Source organism: Numida meleagris, chromosome Z (assembly GCF_002078875.1).
Source record: "Numida meleagris isolate 19003 breed g44 Domestic line chromosome Z, NumMel1.0, whole genome shotgun sequence".
NCBI classification, from domain to species: domain Eukaryota; kingdom Metazoa; phylum Chordata; class Aves; order Galliformes; family Numididae; genus Numida; species Numida meleagris.
The window spans coordinates 31,377,345-31,398,371 of record NC_034438.1 but is presented as its reverse complement, the minus strand read 5'-3'; the positions used below and the strand labels follow the sequence as shown (position 1 = coordinate 31,398,371).

General features: G+C 40.7%; 1 long non-coding RNA gene across 1 annotated transcript; it reads right to left on the bottom strand.

Moving 5' to 3' along the window:
• On the bottom strand, window positions 12,344-18,237 carry LOC110390189. Its single transcript, XR_002433621.1, has 2 exons — window positions 17,906-18,237; window positions 12,344-17,662 (listed from the first exon to the last, which is right to left on the bottom strand). It is a non-coding gene; the product is annotated as an uncharacterized LOC110390189 (long non-coding RNA).

Genomic DNA, 21,027 nt, shown 5'->3' with positions numbered 1-21,027 from the left:
CTCAAGCACTGTGTGCAGGTTTGGGCATCACAGTATAAGACATAAAACTATCAGAGAGAATCCAAAAAAGGGTTGTGAAGATAGTGAAAAAGGTCTAGGCGGCAAGATGTATGTGGAGCAGCTGAGGTTCCTGGGTTTGTTCAGCTCAGAGGAGGCTGAGGGGAGGCCTCATGGCAACCTACACCTCCTCACAAGGGGATCGGAAGGGCAGCGCTGTCTCTCTCTCATGGCAGTGACAGGACGTGAGGGGACAGCATGGAGCTCCATCGGGGGAGAGGGTCGGCCTGGATGTAAGGAAGAGGTTCTTCACTGGGAGTGGCCAGGTCCTGGAACAGTCTCCACATGGCAGTGGTCACAGCACCAAGCCTTCTGGAGTTCAAGGAGGATTTGAATAACGCTCTCAGACATAGGGTTTGATTTTTTTGGGTGGTCCTGTGTAGAACCCTGAGTTAGTCTCACAGGTCCTTGTGGGCCCCTTCTACCTTGGGATAGCCAATGATTTTATGATTAGTTAAGAATATACTTTGAACAAAGGATGCATTACAGCTGGAAGGTGTAATACCTTAGCATTTGCATGCTTTTACCCCATCAGGAGAATGAGTGTACTTCTGTGCTTTCCAGAGGAAATATTGTTGGTATTTCTGTCGAATGTGGTATACCTCCAAGACTCAGGACTGGTCAACAAAGTGTAACAGTTTGGTGGGATTTCATAGCTTTGTTTTATACCCCTCACCCTCAAAAACCACAGGAGAGTACACATTACTGGGAGAATGAGACCTGAGAGTAACCTTTCAGGATGCTTTGTCAAGTTTACACTACAGCACACCAGATAGAGATAAGAGAGCCAGAGTTTCCTGTTGGGCATCTTGCGTGAGTATTTAGGCTAAGGCATATTAAAAGCCTTTGCATGCTGTACCTTTCAAGTATCTTCTCATTACGGGCATGCCATAACCACGACATTCAACACTTCACAGTATTACAAAAACGCAGTATCTTCAGCAGTTAATAAGAAATGAGCTACTCTGTAGCTGTTCTGCAAGATCTTTCACTGAAACTATCATAGACATATGTTTCAGTTTGACATGAAAAATATTCTTTACTCAGTGAATGTGAATATGTAAATATGTCTGATGGGAGTAGAAGAGGTAGTGTTGTGGATCAGTTATATCAATACAATCCTAATGACTAAAACAGAAAGCATTCACTGGAAAGTCTTATTTGTGACAGGAACTACAAAAGCAGCTGATAATAAAGATTGCTGCATGTGATAAACATTAGCCTTTGTTCCTGCCACCAAGATCAGAAGATGGTTAACAGTGATAGTATTTAATTTTTGTCAAGCTTTTATAGTAACTTCACACCAACTCTTTCTCCCAGATCTTGTACTTTATCCCAAGTATATAGTACCTGCAAAGAGCTAATAGTATACTAATTCTTCTGATTTTTTTTTGAACGAAGAAAAATGACTCAATCATTTTTTCAGACAAGTCATTTTTCTTGATTTTGCTGGGTACATACAAAAACAAGTAGCAAAGGGAAGTATCAATGCTAGAATTGTCCTAGGAAGTGCAGCAAATCCAAACCCAGTGCCTGGTTCAAACTACTTCATTTTCAGAAGTTTGGGATTGAAATAAATGACACATTTAATGTAGTACATTAGTGTTTTTTTCATGGTGATTTTAAATACTGGATAAAAACAGCTACATCTGCAGCTTCCCCTTTTTGCATTGTTCACTGCTTGAAATCCCACCTCCTAGATAAATTCTTTAATGAGTATGCATAGGCAATTTCTCTTGCAAGTCCATGACATCCTGATACAATAGATATAAAGCCCAGCAGCATTTTGGAAGAGTAACTGTAGATTTCTGTCTGTATGAGAAATTCTGAATTTTAGATCCCAATCAAACAAAACTCCAGTACTGTTCTAACGGAGTTCCGTGTTGGTTAGAAAGCTACCCTTAGGCACAGCATGTTCTAGGATGCTGTATGGTAGGATTGCTGCAAATTCACGGCATACTGGCATGTACCACAGATTGGACCACCTTCATGTTCAGACTTAAGAGGTTTGTTTGTTGCTTTTTTTTTTTAAACTCGTTGTTGCCATTCTTTGTTGTTGTTGTTGCTGTTGTTGTCCTGTGGTTTTAAGATCTATCTTTAAAGATACTTAAAGACTAAAGTAGACTAAAAAAATAGTCTACTTTAAAGACTTTGCAGGGGATCTGCCTTTTCTCCAACTTTACAGAGTCACGGAATTGTAGGGGTTGGAAGGGATCTCTAGAGATCTTCAAGGTCAACCCCTGTGCTAAAGCAGGCTCCCTACAGCATTTCACACAGGTAGGCGTTGAGGCAAGTCTGGTATATCTCCAGAGAAGAAGATTCCACAGCCTCTCTGGGCAGCCTGTTCCAGTGCTCCATCATGCTGGCATTACAGAAGATCTTCCTTGTGTTTGTACGGAACTTCCAGTATTCCAGTTTCTGCTTGTTGCCTCCTGTTCTGTTGATGCATGCCACCAAAAAGAGTTCACCCCCATTGACTTGACTCCCACAGTTTAGATATTTGTAAACAGTGATGAGATTCCCCCTCTGTTTTCTCCAGGCTGAACAGTTCCAAGTCTCTCAGCCTTTGCTCATAAGGGAGATGTTCCAGGCCTTTTATCATCTTTGTTGTCCTCTGCTGGACTCTTCTCTAGAAGATCCCTGTCTTTTCTGAACTGGGGAGCCCAGAACTGGACACAGTACTCTGGATGTGGGCTCACCAGGGCAGAGGAGATGGGGAAGATCACTTCCCCTGATCTGCTGGCCACTCTCTTTTTAATGCGCCCCAGGATGCCATTGGCCTTCTTGGCTTCAGGGGCCAAGAAGGACCATGAGGTGTTGCCCACCAGGACCCCCAGATCCTTCTCCACAGAGCTCCTCTCCAGCAGGTCAGCCCCTAGCCTGTACTGATACATGCAGTTATTCCTTCCCAGGCACAGGACAATACACTCGCCCTCACTGAACCTCAACAGGTTCCTCTCCACCAGCTCTCTAGCCTGTCCAGGTCAGACTAGCCTAGTCTCTAGTTCTATCATATAGTTACCCTTTGAGCAGATAATATAGAAATAGCGATCTACTCACATTTCTTGTTAATGTAGAGGAAGAACTCGTTCTAAGTAAAAAAAGTAACAGCATCATGTGTGTTAATTCCTTCAGAATAATGTTTGTGGACAAACTCCTCTGGAGCTTTTACAGATACAAGCATGAATAACAATAATGAATAACAATAAACAGTAATGAATGAATAACAGCACTGATTGCCTTTGTGTTAAGTTTTGTGTCTGACCGGCAAAGCCTTTCCATTAAGTGTAAATCTCTCCATGCCAGGAAAGTGAATTGCTCCAGACAAGGCGGGAACCTCCTGTACTGAGCTGTACTTCCTATTATGACTGAGCATGCTCCTATTTCAGTATACCCCTTATCTCCTGAGGAACAACTCGTCTTTTGTTTCTGCCAAACTACAGCTGACCATAATTTCCCTCTGAGAAAAGACCTTTTACTTTTCGTAGATGCTGGAGATGGAAGAAAAAAGCCAGAGAGGAAGTTGTCAGAGGCTTTGTGTATGCTTGTGTGTGTATTTATATACATAAGTATATATATATATGTATATATCTGTACTGTTAGTTTTGGAGAATAGTACTGTATAAGTACTAATTATTAGCCTGCAGATTTTTTTTTCCAAGGCTTTCTTTTTCCAGTGGAAAAATGTATGATAGGCCCTACTCTAACATTTTTTTTTTTAATCCATATGTCTCAGAGGATTTTAAAAACAAAGTAAATGTTTGCTGTAATTTAGTGTCAGGGAGAACTCTAGGGATTTTCTTTCTTCACGATTAGATTGTCATTATTATGTCCAGTGTACTGCTTTATAATGTCAGTGTACTTCTTTTCTGTGAGCTTGCTGTGAATCAGTTTGCACTTTGAGGGCAGTGAAATCCTATTGGAATTTAAGAAATGTTTAGGTCTGGGGAAACTGGTAAAGTGTTTGAGGAAATAAGAGCACCCCATGAAGTATGAAAACAGTTCAGACTTCCTCACTAGTTAAAGCTTTTTAATTAGGCACAAGCCAAAGGTCTTTTAATGAGACTGCTCCTTTTACGTGAAGGAACTGAATTTAACTTTACTCATTTGATGGTGTGAACACGTATAACTGTGTATATTACAGACATTCAGATTTGAGCTTAAACCTTAAATCTGTTGGCCAAAACAGCAAAGCTCTTTAACCAAGCCCAAAATTTACAGCTATGCTGGATTTTATTGGTTTTCTTCTCAGTGTGAAAGAGATGAACCAAGACAAATCTCAGGCAACAAGCATCAAGGAGACAAAGATATTTGCTGGCTCCTAGCAGCCTACTTACTTTTCTGTGGAGTGAAAGCAGTCTCAAACTACCCTAGACTGAATTTCTAGTTCAAAAGTGAATGGGAATTGGAGAGAGGAAGTGTTCATCCATGTAGCACAAATAGGTCTGGGGGTAGCCACCAGCAATCAAGATAACACTGTCTGCCTGAGTATTTTTTTGGCCTTTCAAGACCAAAAAAAAAAAAAAGCATTTATGCAGTCAGCTGCTGGTTTCAGCTGAGCACACTTTGATGTGCTTAGTCTTTGTGAGAGTCTATTTGTCTTTCATACTCAGTCCCACATGTACACCTTGAAGTCAGAATAGATGTAGAAAAAGGACCTAGATTTTGTAGATTTGTCCTCAGAGATTTGTGGAGCCGCATTGGTTAGCATTAATAATTTTCAGTACTAGCCACTAGATAGCACTAGAGAATCAAGTCTCAAACAGTGTGGGATGCATAGATGTAAACAATTTCAGGCAGCCCCAGACAAACAGCCGCCGGAGTCTGTAATGGTTGTTCAGCAGCCTAATATAAATTGTTCCATCAGGAGAGAGTTGCTTTAACTTCTAGTTTATTTAAAATGTCTACAGTGATGTATTCCCAGGCAAAATCATAGAGGCAGTGGGAACAGTTACACTACTCCAGCCCTCTTAAATAATGCTTCATACAGCGTATGCTATAATGCTGAAGTAAAAACAGACCTCCAAAACCATATTCATAGCAATATATGCCTCCAAAAATTATGCCTCCATAAGATATCCTCAACAGAATGTTTTTTTTCAGAGAGGGTATAAAGTCATCTGTGCCTATCACTTTCTGAAAGTTTGTGTTAGCCTTTGTAAAATTTTTTAGCATTTTCAGCTTTCCATCAGCTATTTAAGGTATTCCTGACTATCTCTGTGAGAATCCAAGAACTGGTGTTTTTAATCTTTGCTATGAAAACCAGTGAAGATACAACTTCTTGCTTATTGATTGCCTTTCAGTAAGCCACGTATGAAGATACGGGTTTTTTTTTTCTCAGAGAGTAAGAAACATAAAAATGTAATGAAAAAAAGTTATGGTTTAATGTCTTGTGCTGTGCAATTTCATAGAATTTGCAATCCTCCTGCAAACTGTGTTTAAGCATATAAGTACAATTGGTCTGCACCTCCAACAGTCAGGTTTTCTTACAGTCCTGGGGAGTATACATGGCTAAGCATGGTGCCATGCAAAGTATAAAAATTTAATAAACTTCTGTGAAAAAAATCATTTCTGGCTTTAGCTTCAAAATATTCTACCGTAGGTGATGGCAAATTCTTCTGTTATTTATTAACAGGGTCTGTGCACTCAGAGGCCACGTTCCACTTTGATAACAATAAAATATGCAAGTTTGAGCTCTTGCATGTAGTAGTATATCCTAAATACTTGTCTTGAAGGTCAGATTCATAATCAGCTCAGGGCATCTGGATTCTGTGGCTTGCTTCTAAAGCTAAACAGAGCGATATTAAAATATGCAGCTATACTGAGGCTTATTTGCTATAGGCATGGTTCATTTTAGGTATGTGGATTTTAAGGACAACTGTGGTGCTTGTCACTGATAGAAGCTCTCAGGAACTCCCAGAAGGCTCTGCTGATGCATATATGAACTCTCTTGGCCAGTAACCTATTCCTTGCAGAGATGGCAGCCTGTTCTCAAAAGATGCTATCTTTGAGGCTTGATTACACAGATAGCACTTCCAGAACATTGTTACTTACCAGCTATCTATAGAAATTCAATTTTTCCCATCAGTGTGTGAGAGGAGTGTAAGTTTAAGTGCAGTGATTTAACAGCACTAAAGGCTGATCACCTGTTTCTCCACAATTTAAATGAAGGTTCTAAAGTCCTTCTTTTTCCTCCCATGCCAGTCCCCCAGCTGTAGCTTGAAGAGCCAGACTTTCTTGGTGATAAGAGGCAGTTATGCCAACATGGAGCTGAGTAAGTGTTGTCAGTCACAATTCCATCCCGCTCCAGGCACTTGTCACTAGTGAACAGCTATTCACAGCTGAAAGGCTAGCAAAGTAGTTTACCAGCAAGGCAGTAATGTGGGTTAGCATTACAGTGCAAGTAAAGCAGAATGAGTGATTGACATTGTATCATAAATCCTTCCAACCTCTTTTTAGCCCTTTTTTTTTTTTTATTGCACGTACAGAACTATATTAAGCGTGCCCAGACTTCTTCTATACTTCATTCTCAAATGCAACTGAATTTATGGAGTTTGTTCTGTGATTTCATTTTGCTCCAAGTGCCAGTGGCGGGGAAGCTGTTTTGGTAAGTACTTTGAAAACAAGTTTCAGCAAAACTGATCTTTATCAGATCCTGTTGAAAGGGCTGCACATACTGAATAGGGAAGCACGCTGGTTACATTTTAATCTGGGTTACATAAAAGATTGCTCTCAAAGTGGCATATGTTGACATTGTTCTCACACACATTAATTTGCACCCAGGAAGCAGAAAGACCAAGAGATACATAAAACCTGTGTGCATGTGTCTGTGCATGTGTATGTATAAAAAACTTTTAGCTGGATTCTGACAGAAACACAGACACCTTTCAGCAGCATCTCGGCTGTTTTGGTGTTTTGTTTTCTCATGTGATGGAATGAGGAGGGGGGATGGCGCCTTGCAAAGTTAGAGTAATTCAACAGCTTCTTATGGGGAGAATCCTTGTTCTGGGGACCCGCTGTGAATGTACTGAGGATCTTGAAAAAGCATTTAGAGGAGTAGTGGGGTTGTGCCCAGAAGTGTGGACACTGCCTGTGCTGGGAATATTCCTTAGGAAACCCAGAGGGATACCACACATATACTCAGCTAAAAGGCAGCATGCATTTAGCTTAACATTATGGGTTGTAAAATTTAGCTGAGTTGCCCATGTATGATTCCAACCAGTTGTTTTCAAAAGCTTATGCTGTTGTATGCTTTTTCTTATGAAGGACCTGTACTTACTGCAAGAAGAGATGCAAGATATAACACATGTGCCCAGATAAACCAGGCTACCTACAACTCCTACTAGATGTAGAACCATACCATGGTAGCCTAGGAGAACTTAAAATCACGGAATTGCAGGGGTTGGAAGGGACCTAAAGAGATCATTGGGTTCAACCCCCCAAGCTAAAGCAGGTACTCTGCAATAGGCCTCACAAGCAGGTGTCCATAGAAGAAAACTTCACAACCTCCCTGGGCAACCTGTCACCCTTACCATAAAGTTCTTCTGTATGTGACTTGCGGAATCAAACTCCATAACCCAAGATTAGGTTATAAAGCAGGTATGTTTATTACGGTGCTGCGCCCACACCGGATGCGAGGGGGTCACCGCCCTACCAAACTCGCATACCCCTAGACAAAAGTGTTAGACATTTAAAAGCCAAACTTATACATATTCATCGAGCCCGGTTACATATTCATTACTTTTCCTCCCCTTTGCGCATGCATTGTAGCCCCTTCTGGTGGTCGCTGGATGAAGGCTCGACGTCTTCCTCCCCATTCGGTGGGCGTTCTTGGATGAAGTCAGGAGCCTTCATCTTGACCTTTGTCCCAGGGGAGGCTCTCCTATCTTGCATGCCTTTGTAGTTTCTTATCATACTCGTTCCCCCTTCACTGTTTTCCTGTTCTTCTCTTACTGACTTGCATCAGTCTGATAATGGAGAGCTAAACTAAACAATGACTGGCAGTGAAGACCCAACCCAAGGCCCCTGACTCCCTAATTCATCTGGCAGTGAAGATAAGCTAAGCAATTTAGTGGACAGTTAAACTAAGACCCAACTCAGGGCCCCTAANCAACTCAGGGCCCCTAATTTAGTGGACAGTTAAACTAAGACCCAACTCAGGGCCCCTAACTCCCTAATTCATATGTCTGTATGGAACTTCCTATGTTTTAGGCCATTGCTCCTTGTCCTTTTGCTGCACACCTCTGAGAAGAGGCTGGCCTCATCCCTTTGCCTCCCACCTTCCTTTAAATATTTATAAACATTTATCAGATCCCCCCCCAGTCTTCCCCAGGCTGAACAGAGCCACATAACTCAGCCTTTCTTCATACAGGACATGCTCCAGGCCCTTTATCATCTTTGCAGCCCTCTGCTAGACTCCTTCTAAGCGATCTCTGTCTTTTTTTGAACTGGGGAGCCTGGAACTGGACACAGTATTCTAAATGTGGCCTCATCAGGGCAGAGTAGAGGGGGAGGAACACCTCCCTCGACCTGCTAGCCATGCTCTTTTTAATGCACCCCAGGATGCCACTAGGTTTCTTGATCACCAGGACACACTGCTGGCTTATGGCCAACCTGTTGTCCACCAGAACCCCCAGGTCCTTCTCCACAGAGCTGCTCTCCAGCAGGTCATACCCTAACCTGTACTGGTGCATGTGGTTATTCCTCCCCAAGTGAAATACTCTACACTTGTTAAACATCATCTGATTCCTCCCTGCCCAACTCTCCAGTCTGTCTACGTCCTGCTGAATGGTAGCACAGCCTTTTAGTGTGTCAGCCACTTCTCCCAGCTTTGTATTATCAGCAAACTTGCTGAGGGTGGACTCTATCCCTTCATGCAGGTCTTTGATTAAGATGTTGAACAAGATTGGACCCTAGACCCTGGGGAACATTACTAGTTAGAGGCCTCCAACCAGCCTCTGCACTTCTGATGACAACCCTCTGAGCTCCCCCAGTCAGCCAGTTGTCAATCTACCTCACTGTCCACTCATCTATTCCAGTATAATCATTGAAATTATCTCTACATGTATTTAAAACTGGATATGTGGCTACAGTGCCTACCAAAAACTCCACTTTTCCCCTCCCCAGATGTACTGTAACCAGGCATTCAGCTGGGAATTATTCCCCCAGTCCTCCTCACTGTTTGCAAAGGGGCGTAACTGTTGCTGGAAGGGCAGTGGCCTTGGCAAGTGGGAATTCTCTCTGCCAGTGCCCAATCCTATGGCACCTATAGCACTGTTTCTGCCCCAAACATTCTTTCGAGGGAAGTGGGCCCTCCAGAATTCCAAGCTTCCTGACTTCACCGTGAATCGAGAACTCTACCATTTCATGGTCACTCTGTCCAAAACAGCTCCCGACCTCCACATCTCTCAGCAGACCTTCTCTGTTTGTAAACAGCAGGTCTAGCAGGGCACCTCGCCTGGTAGGCTCTCTTACCAGCTGCGTCAGGAAGTTATCTAACACACACGAGTACATACACATAGGGACTTGAATTCTTATGCCACCTTCAGTGTCCACAGAGGGCTGCCCTCTGCCCATATTACTATTCCCACAACCTTTACGTCAAACAGCCTAACCTGTGGTGGGACTCAAACCCACAACCTCTATACCAAACAGACTCTAGCAGGACTCAAATCCCTTAACTGAGTCGGGGACTCGAAGCCCTTCATTAAATTGATGGGGGACTTAAACCCCTTTACCAAACCCGGACGTTATCCAGGCTTTCATCTGAGATGACTGTTCCAACAATACGCAAACCCCCAAGATACCTTTATATCCCAATGCTGTGTGGATTTCTCCTACATCTTACTACCAGGAAGTTCCTGTGGGACTTGAACTCACAATCCAGGTCACAATAATAAAAAAAGAATGCCTTTACCTTCCCAGGGGTCTTACTTTAATCTCTTCAGTTCGGGGATCAGAGGTTTTCCCCGAAAATCCATTGGTGCTGGTTGGGGTTTCTCCAATCTTGGGATCCATCAAGGTTCAGAAGCTGTGTCCCATCTTGGTCACCAAAACCGTTGCCGGAAAAACCCCAGTCCAAATAAATTCCATAAGGCCAATGTGGTATTAAGAAGCAGACATTCTTTAATATGGCACCAGATGCACAGGGGGATTCTTCTACCTAAACGTGCACCCAGCAGAGCGAAGGCATGTCTCTTATATGCATTTGGGTGAGCTACTTTGAGGAGAGGGGTGCGGTGGTCATGAGACCTCAACCCCACCTCTCCCGTTCACAGAGGGCTGTAGTTATTTTGCGACCTCGGTCCACCTCTCCCGTTCACACTGGCTTTGTTAGTTAACGATGGGGCTAATCCCCCTTTCAGTGGGCTAGATAGATATGCTAATTTTCAAGATGCTTCTAAAAGGCAAGATTAGTCATGTGGACAACACTGTCAGCACCTGAATCAACTCTAGGAAAATTGTATTCTATCATTTAAGAATCGGTGGAAATATCTGCTAGGCAATTTCTTTTCCGATTTGCTTGAGCAGCAAACTCTGTCTTCCATACACCAGAGAATCAAATTTGTGCATTTAGATCCCTAAAGCCCAATTAAAATCAGGAAAGGACACCACCAAAAATAGAACAAAAGAAGGTGTGTTTTGCAAAATGTAGTTACCTGGAAACACGTTTTTTTGAGGGGTGTGCTGTGGCTTTCAGATGAGATGGAGCTAGCAGAAAACAAGCAGCAAATAATCTGAAAGTTGGGCAGTGTTTAAAGCCAAGCTCAGTTATAGAGACAAGTAGTGTGTGTAATGTATGCTTTATTGGTAGACTTCTAAGACAGGCAATGTTGGAAAAGAAGTCTAAATTTCAACAGGGAAGACTTCCTTCTTCATCAGTGTAATTATTGTTTCATTCCTTGCCTTTATCCAAAGAAGCATAATTACTACTTTAGCAGATAAAACCTGTAACTAGTATTAAGGCAACTATAATAAATAGGTGCCTTTGCATTAGTGATTAAATCAAGCAGAACAGATCTACTTTATAAATTTACTTTTGCAGCCAAACCAACAAAAAACAACACACCCCTCAACATCTGCTCACTGTCAGTGTCTGAGAGTGGTGCTGCGTGCATCCCCCGGAGCTATTGACAGGGTGTCCAAATGCTTTAAGGAAATACCAGTCCAGTGGATGGCATCACAGCTCCTTGGCTTTCAACAGTCCAGAGCAAGTGCCCATTTTTTATCCAAATATGTATTTTTAAGTTAAAAAGTTGTTGTGATTTAGGCCCAGCTACAAAATTCAGCCCATTAAAAATACAGTTTCATGAACTTTATGAACATAGGGATTTGTTCAAATAACCAGTCAGAATAAAATAAATAAATAAAAGAAAATTTTACTCAATATTTTTACTTATTGGGAACAAAGAGGATGTAAATTGCCATAAAAGTTTGTTGCTCAAGCTACTGGGATGGAATTCAGTATTTTATTTAAGCTTTGACAAGCGATATCATACTGAGGTGACTTGTGGAAACAAACTTTACAATCTGTGAAGGTTATAAAGCAGGTATGTTTATTACGGCGCTGCGCCCACACACCGGGTGCAAGGGGGGTATCCCCATCCTAGCTTGCACAACAAAAGGCAGAAAACTTCCATATTTAAAGATCAAATGCATACATATTCATAGCATTCCTGAGGGAGGGAGGGACCATTACAATTAATTCCGAGAAATCATTGTAATATGCTCCACCCCAGAGTCACACCCCTTGAGCATGCATAGTGCCTCCTGGTGGTCGTCTTTGGGGGTCGTGGGGATGAAGGCCATATCTCTTCCTCACTGTGTACTCTTGACCTTGGCTCTGTTGAGGAGGGTGATCTAGCTTCAGGTGGTTTTTCTTCAGGATGTAGTCTCCAGTTCAGTTCCAACCACCAATCAGCAGCTTCTAGGTTTCCTTGCCCCATTAACCCACATCCATCTTTTATTGTTTGTTTCAAACTGTATTCTAACCCTTTCTTCCCTCAGAGGAAGTCAAGCACTTATGTGTAGCCAGTTACTAATTCTGGTTATTCCTAAGGGCTTGACTTTGTGGAGATCTAACTCCAATAATCATTACTTGATTATTTCAGGAGACCTGGGGAGGCAATCCAACCAGAATTAAACTGGAGACTGCCTTTACAAGTGCTTCCAAAGAACGAATTTATAGGGTGGAACTTCCATTTCTGAAGAAAAGATATCCATTTTATTTATTTTTTGGTGTGGTAATTTCGGACTGATTCTCATCTGGCTCCTTTAGTTGAATACCTTTTTTTTTTTTTTTTTTTTTTTTTTGCTGGATTTCATTTGTTGTTTTACTGTGGCAAAGCTTCAGGCTTAGTTTCCTTCAAAATGTATCCAGTTTGGGTGATCCATTACATGAGGTGAGTTAGTATGGTCAGAGACGTACTTCAAGAGCAAACTCCTGTTCCAGACTGAAGTGTTAATGCAGAGAAATCCAGACAAAAATATATACACTTTGAAAAAAAATTTTTTTGATCATACAAGACTGTTGTAAGCAATCAAAATTACTGATGATTTTTAGAAACTGTTACCCATCAGATTTGTTATTATGGTATCTGTGCCTTAATAAAGAGAAAGCACATTCAGTTGAGGACCAAGTCTAACCTGCTTCATAAGAAATGTGTTTGCAAGTGGTGAGCTGCCTGCAAATAGAGAGGAACGGCACTGTGGCTTCAGTAAATGTCATGATTTCCTGCACAGATCCTTGTTTGAGAGATGAGACTAAAGTATGTTCTTTGGTCTTGTCCTCAGCATGGAGGCTTCCATGATTTATAACCGTAACAAAATGAATCCCTTTTCTGTGCATGATTATTAGGAAGGAAATACTAAATGGCGTTTAGGAAATTTAATTGAAACACAGGTCTCCAGATCCTGTAGAGTCTGGCTGTCCAAGTCACTCTCTGGCCACCGCAGTTTCGCATGCTATTTCTCCACTTGATGTACTAAGGCATTATGGACAATAATCAGTATATCTGGGAGATTATATTCCCAGCTCTTTGCCAAGCATCAGTCACTTTCTCTTTGAACAGGAAATAGGACCCATGCTTACTACCAGCGATACAGAGATTGTCTGCAATTCCAGCCACTCCAAGGGCTATACAGTGAATGAGGTTCACATGAAAAATAAAATGTAGAACTTATTCCCAGAAGTGACATTTCTTTGTCTGCTATGTCCAAGAAAGCTGCAGTGCTTATATGACAAATTACTAGAAAGTCAGCAAAGCCCAGGTTTTACCTCAGCCTTGTGAGCTGAAATCAATATCTTCTGTCCAAAAAGTTGGAAGTGGTGAAGAAAGGATCAAAGAGGGTTCCAGCACATGAAGTGGGAGTGTTCTGTGCAGAGTGTGCTGAGGTGGTGTAGACAGCAGAGCTGCTGAAGCCTGAAACGCTGTATTTCCTGGGACAGAAAGGGTCTGCTCTTAGGTGTGTGGATGCTCTCAGCGTGGTGCTCGGGTTTAACCCTGCCGTGTGCTGGGCTTACTTCCTGCTTGGATGTTAAGTTCTATACTCTCATGCGTGTCAGTATTTCATAGATTGTAATGGCAGATGTGTGGTGATAGCCAGTAATATAAACTATTACCCCCTCTTCTGAATCACTTCATCTTCCTAATCAGAATTAGCTGGGGTAATTCAGGTAGCCGTTGTGTGTTGTTGGGGATGTTTCTCAGGCGGCATCACATTTCACCAGCAGCCAACCACTGCATTCTGCTCTGCTAGCTCAGTACATATTCTGGCTTTCTTATCATTCCTTCACTTTTCAGGGCTTATTAGCACTGTGTGTCCCTTTACTCTGATTAGCTGTGAAGGTATGACTGAGACAGTGCTAAGAACAGTTTCTTTAGAGAAGATCAAGTGAAGTGGAAGAACCTTCATGAGATTGTTGCCTTTGTGATCAGCAGCTTCTGCTATTGTATTTCAACACTTCACTTATTTGATCGAGATACCACAAAAAGAGGAGAAATTTTCATTTTTCTTTCTGTTTTTACTCTGTGAGTGATCACAAAACCACAGAGTTACTTCTTGTAACTTCTTGTGCTTTCAATTCAGTTTTTCTAACATGCTAAGGACCAGGTCTTTGTGCCAGAAGTGTGAGATGTGTTTATACTACTTTAATCGTGTTTCCCCTTATTCTGGTTTCTGCTGGATGCAAACTTACAAACACAAAACTGTATAATGCAAATTGCAGCGTCTCACCACTAATTCACTTGAGCGTGAAAGGGGTGAGTTGGTTAGCTCTCAAAATACAGTAAAATGACCCTCACAGATTCACTTGTTACAAACTTGAAAAAAATTTTCCAGACTCCAAATACCTTCAAAGTGTCTGCTTTCGTGAGCTGTCCAAATACTTTCTTTTTCACCTCCCTAAGTATGTATTTCCATATTAGTGAATATACTCTCCACCTTTTCTTCTCACAAAATTATTATTTACTCCACCATGTACAAGAATGGTATTCTAATGCTCTATGACAACTCAAAAAAATTAATGACAGTTTAGTAGAACCTGTATTGTGTGTACTGTTTTCTTTAAGGAGACAAAAAACACGGGATAATAACTTCTGCTTTTCAGGTACAGTACCTAAGCTACTTGACTCTGTTTCTCCAGTACTACCACTCAGCTTGGAGAAACAAGACTGTGCTAGTCCATAAGCTGTGTGTTGCTTGTCATCTGCAGTGCTGTTCACCATCCTGTTCTGCCCTGCCCCGCTTGGCACTGGGATCAAAGGTGTGTCAGACATCAGTGTGTTGCTGGGCTAGGAGGGACTCCCAGAGTAGATTCCAAGCAGCATGCACTGAGTTGTGATGTATGCAGCTTTCTAGGGAGCTGTTTCAGAAGGAAGAGCTGGGAGCAGAGGCAACAACTTGAAGAACACCACACTGTGACTTGAAAATCTGGAAATGGACAGTGACTTGTGGGGCAATTAGAGCTGACAAGAAAGCTGAGTGTGGTTATGGACAGTCTTAGCTGCAACTTCACAATTCCACAATGACAAAACACATTATCCCTTGGCCACAATACTTGTAATTTATTGTGATTGATGTGCATGAAAATGTCAACAGAAGCACATCCTCACAAAATGGCAGTGACAATTAGAGACAATAAATCTCAGTCAGCCAAAAGTCACCAAAAATACTCCAAAATAATTTTAAAATAAATGATCATGGTGTAGTGTTCTCCTGAGAGATTTCTTGGTATTATTATTTTTTTAATTTAGAATGTTTGAAATGAGGAATTCTATTCAAAATGATGTTTCCTAACTTAGAAGCCTGGCACCTGTACAATCAGGGTCCCAGAAGAACTCTGGCCTGCAAGTATCTAAATATTTGCTTATCTATACGTACAGTGGGGTCACCAAATGTCTCAGTGCAAAAAAAAAAACCAGGAAAAATCAAACAATCACTTACAAAACATTTTCAGATTCATTAGTTACCTGAGCTAGACAGCTGAATTGTTCTTCCATCTTACCCTTCACCTCACCCTTCACCCCATTTATACCATGAACTTTACTCTTTTCAGGATCCAGAATGTGGATGTTTTGTTTTGTTCTTTTTGAGGTACTCATGTAATCCTTTTTATGCTGGAAAATGTTACTTCCCAGCACAATGGGGAAAAGAGGTGACCTTGCTATGTTTACCAGTTAGTACCACTGAAGCAAACTATATCCAGCTTAACAACAAAGCATGTACTGTCCTGGCAAGGGCCTTCTGAAGGACAAAAAATCATATTCTATGTCCTTCAGCTATGTGATATGCAACAGAGCCTATTGCTCTGCACACACTTGAGTGGGAAGTCCCAAGCTAGCAGAATGAATCCTGACTACAGTGAGCCTGATTGTAGCAGTCCTGCTGGCTTAAAGAGAGGCAGCTTTTCACCTTCATTTCATGTGATGATTACTTGATTATGGTTGCCGAGAACAGTAATAGTCTATTTAATGCAGTATCTGTGATAGATTAATAACTGGAACTCAAAGCTACTTTTCCAAGGACATGCTGTTCAACACTTCATTCATATCTAGATCTTTGGTTGCTAGCTGGATCTTAACCAGTGGGTTTGATTTCCTATGCCCGGGTATATTCTGTTAAAGGGAAGTAATTACATTCGAGGAAAGAGTGAAAAGACAAGTCAGTGGAACAGACTGGAATTTGGTTTCAACTAAGGAACAAAAAGCAGCTCTTTTAAATTGACTCTTGAAGTGAGGATGCAATTTATTTGTTCAGGATGGAGTTATGGGTGTGTGTGTTACAGATAAATAAAAATAACCAGTGGGACTCAATAATGAATTTCTCTATTAGACTCTGCATGGAGGAATCTTAATTAGTGCTAAAATAACAGGTCATTTGTTTTCAGCCCTCTGAAGATGATAAGTTTTTTTCTGTCTGAGAAGTTACTTTATGCAGGGGGGAATATTACAGACTAGAAATAAAAATATCTTGATCTCTGATCTTGTTTGTTAGAGGTTATATAACTTTTCCCAGATAATTATTTTGCTGCATTGATGAAAACCTATTTAGCTGTTATTTAATTCTTCGCACTGTGCTTTGAAGATGAGGTCATAAAAGAATTTTCTCTTTCCTTCTCTCACTCTCATAAAAATGAGTACAACCTTTAATTCTGACTCCATTCTCCTTTTCTGAACTGAAGGTTTTAAGTGTTTTCTTTAAAATTTTAACTTGACTCCAAATTAAAGAAGCTGCCTCTTTCTGAATACAGAAAAAGGCACTTACCTACAGAAGATCACATTTCAAACTAAGATCAATGGAGAACTGATTTGCTTTAAACACACCCAAGTTGTTTAAAGTGCTTTGTCTGAGAAATATCAAAATATCTTTTGGAGTAGAAGAGAAAATTCAGTCCAATAATTTTTTTATTATTATTATTATTATTTTTGTAAGGTTGATTGGTCATTTTTGGCCAAGATATTTTTGTTGTGCCTTCCACTTCAGAATGTGAATGTCATGTGACGGGTAACCAGTGACGCTTCCTACTTCAATTTCTTTACTTGCAGTAGTCTTCCTGCACATTGCCTTCTGAATGCATCCATTTGTAATTATATTTCAGTGAAGTAGTCTTGGCAAAGGAGAGAAATTGTGCCTCTGATTTCACACGCAGTCTGCTAATGCACTCAGTCTGATGGTTTCTGTGCATAGGATTTTAATCTATGTTTATGCAAGTGTTCCTTCTCAATACTAAAACATTGCAGGAACCACTAGCCAAAGAGTAGCTGTTCTAACTGAGGATCATACTGAATGCTGAAGCCATTTTCTAAAACATGACACCAGTTTTAGATCACTGTCAACGCCCAGCCTACTTGCTTTATACCAATCTAGGGATGAAGCAATTTTTAGGGCCTGATTTCCCGTTAGTCTCAAGGGTCATACGATGCCTAAATAAACTCCCGAAGTTATTTTTCTTTAATTCATGGAAGCACTTAAACTTCACTGAAGTCTCTTGGCACATTTGTGTTCATACCGGTAAGCCTTGTTGGTTGCTCTTCTGTAGGACACTGATTTTCTTCTCTTATCTCCCAGTTTCTTATGTGTCTTCTTATAGAACAGAACAAAAAAGCTATGGAAACAGAGAGTGTAGGTATTAAAAAATGAAAACAGAAAATCAGGAAACAGAAAGTTAAGAGGGTCAAACAAGTCAATAAAATAAAAACATACCTGCTTCTACCTCTAGTCATTTTGAGTGTGCATTGTTCCTACAGATTCAAACTCTTTAAAAACAGATTGCTCATTTGAATTTTTAATATAGTCTTAGATGTCAGGCTATGTAAATAACACTGTTGTATTATGAAATTTTTTTTACCTTTTTTATGTGACCTTCATTTTGCAGTTCTAGAAACCTGAATTCAGATGTTGGTCCATCCTCTTGTCTCTGTAAGGGCACTATGCAATACAGATTGTTTTCTGCCACTTTGTATTTTCTTACCAGGAACTCTCCTGTTGCTCCTAAATCCTTGATTTCTCTTGAACGGATGAACAAAATCTCAGATGGAATCTCTGCAAGCAAGTACATAGAATCATAGAATCATGGAATATCTTAGGTTGGAAGGGATCTTAAAGATCATCTAGTTCCAAACCTCCTGCTGTGGGCAGGTTGCCCAGGGCCCCATCCTACTTAGCCTTGAAGGCCTCCAGGGATGGGGCATCCACAGCTGCTCTAACAACATGTTCCAGTGCCTCACCACACTCTGAGTAAAGAATTTTCTCCTAAAAAGTAATCTAAATGTCCCTCCCCTCTCTTTGTTTAAAACCATTCGCCCTTGTCCAGTCTGTATCAAACTACGTAAAAGTCCTGTTCATAGGCTCCCTCTAAGTACTAGAAGGCAACAGTGAGGTCTCTCCAGAGCCTTCTCCAAGGTGGGAAAGCTCAACTGTTTCTTCACAGGAAGGTTCTCCAACCCTCTGGCCACCTTACCTTTTCTCATTTATTCATACAAGGTGAATAAGAAGAAGGAAAACATGAGCTATTGGTTTTGGCTTTAGATTTGGGAAATTAAAGTGCAATTCAGCAACATAACTTTTACTTTGGAACCATACTCTGTATGTGCAAATGTTCAGTTGCAGATCTTTCAGTGTGGAATGGCCTGGCCATTATAGCCATTGTGTTAAGCTGTTACCCACCATTGCATGAAAGCAAAATATTGACAAGCACTAAGTTTCACTCACATGATGGCTGTGACTCAGTTTGTGTCATGTTTCATGTGCATATATATGTACATGTATCTATGTATGTCTCTCTCTCTATTTGCCTCTGCCTTACTCTGTAGTAATTATTCCTTTTCTGTTTCCTTCATAAAGAAACAAATGACATCTGAGAAACGTGACATGCGTCTTTGCTTTTTTTTTCAGGAAAATGTTTATTATTCCCTTCAAATTTTCTGGAAACCTGCATCAGTTAAGACATTGCATCTTCCTTCCTTGGCTTAGTCACATATCATAGGTCAAAGCTAGAAAAGATTTTCTTCTCCCCAAGAATTAGCCAACAAAACCTTTGCTGGGATCTCCCATACAGTAGGCATTCAGAAGCTGATAGAAGTACTTCTGTGCTTTTCTATCATATGACTCCATGACTTGTGTGCTGCAACATCCACATGTGAATGTGCATGTGCAATACAAGGACAGTAATGTTCTTCTAGGATTGGAATTTATTTCCTGCAGGTACTGTACTTGATGGATTTTGAAAGAAAGATCTGTTAAATGACAAAGCCAGAAAAAAAAGTCAGAGTTCACGTGAAGCAAGTGCTATTATTGGTGGCTGATTTACTTTAGCTTAAGGCCATCACATAAATTATATTTGACAAATTAATTATGGAGGGTTGTGCACACCTCTTTGCATCTATTCTATGAAATATTAATTTCAATGTAGCTTCTGTTTAACTGGATATATTAATCCCTTCTCAAAGTTGTTTCAGGATCTCCCTTGTGTTGAGGCATACTAATGGAGTCACGTTACCTTGGTTTGTAACTAATTGAAGGAAATGTAATGTATCATGTTATTTCTCTTATTCAAACAATGGCAAAGATCCCCACCGAGATCTCTAGTTAAACTTTAAAAGAATTCAACAGACACTGATTTGTTATTCTGCATCAAGTTGCCTTTCATGCTTAGGCTGCAGACAGAGAAACGTTGATTTGCTTTTGCAAAATGTGGCACAGAATATATTTCTATTCATTTTGAGATTTTTCTGTGTGGAATATTTAAAGCTAAACCCTCTGAACTGAAATGCCATTTTTGTTTTGTTTTTATTTTCTGAAGTATAAAAATGGCAGTGACCACATTTTGCATTGACATACAATGCATCTGAAAAAAAAAAAAAAGCTGGTACTGTATTTTACAGCATAGGCATAATCAAATCAATCTTCCTAAAAATAAATTACTGTTCCTGTACTGACTAGAAAATCTGCCCTAGCACGTCCCAGGAATATTTCTTTCTTTTTTCTTTTTTTGTAGGTATTTATGCTCCTACAAGAATGTTAAAAATCTGGAGTAGTAAATGTATTAATAAATCAGAAACAGCAAGGATTCATTGCAAATCTATAGAAAAAGCTGCCACTGCAGATACAGCCAGTATGGATGTGAACTATGTCACTTTCCCCCTTTCTATCTGCTGGACACACCATTTTGCTTGGCAGGTGCAGCACTATACCTGCACAGTGAAATAAGCCTTCCCTCTCTCCAACCATGGGTCCCTCAAGACAAAAAGATATTGCAATGGAAGCATTAATGTAGACAAGATCTGGAGGAGTATGTGATTTAACACATGACCCCCAAGTATGTGTTCTGGGCTGTGCTGTTGAGAAGATTACTCTCAAGGCTCTGGATTTGCAGAGAAGTTTTTTCTTATTAGGTCAGACACAGCAGTATCTCAGTCCAGAACGTGCAATATGTCTGGACTGAGGTTTTGTGCTGTGGCAGAAAAATGTACCCATCATAGTCAGAACTGTTTGGAACAGCTCTTCTCAAACTGCATTTGGCAGCACAGATGTGGGTCTCTGTGTTGCCAACTGCATTTAGGAAAGAGACTCTAAGCTGACAGCACAAACAGGAATTCAGCTCAAACTGTTTCTTCCTACTAACCTTGACTGCATCTGGCTGATGTGTGCTCTTAATGCATGGCCATTCAGTGATTGGAAGCACAGATGATGAGAGCCTGTTTGTTATTAGTTTTCCTATTTCACTGCAATAATTTTAGTAGAAGTGACCAGAATTCAGGCATTGCAGAGGGGAAAAAGTGAACTGAATTTCTTTTGGATATTGATGCAGAGCATATATTTTCTCTGCCCTTCCATGCTCCTTGGATTGCTGCTAATCTTATACTTGAAGGATGCTTTTACGTTCCTCTCACTAGGCATGGATTTAGAGACATCTTTTCCGGCCTTTCTTGTTCCTTGGGAAAATCTTCAAATATGGCACACTACAGTGCT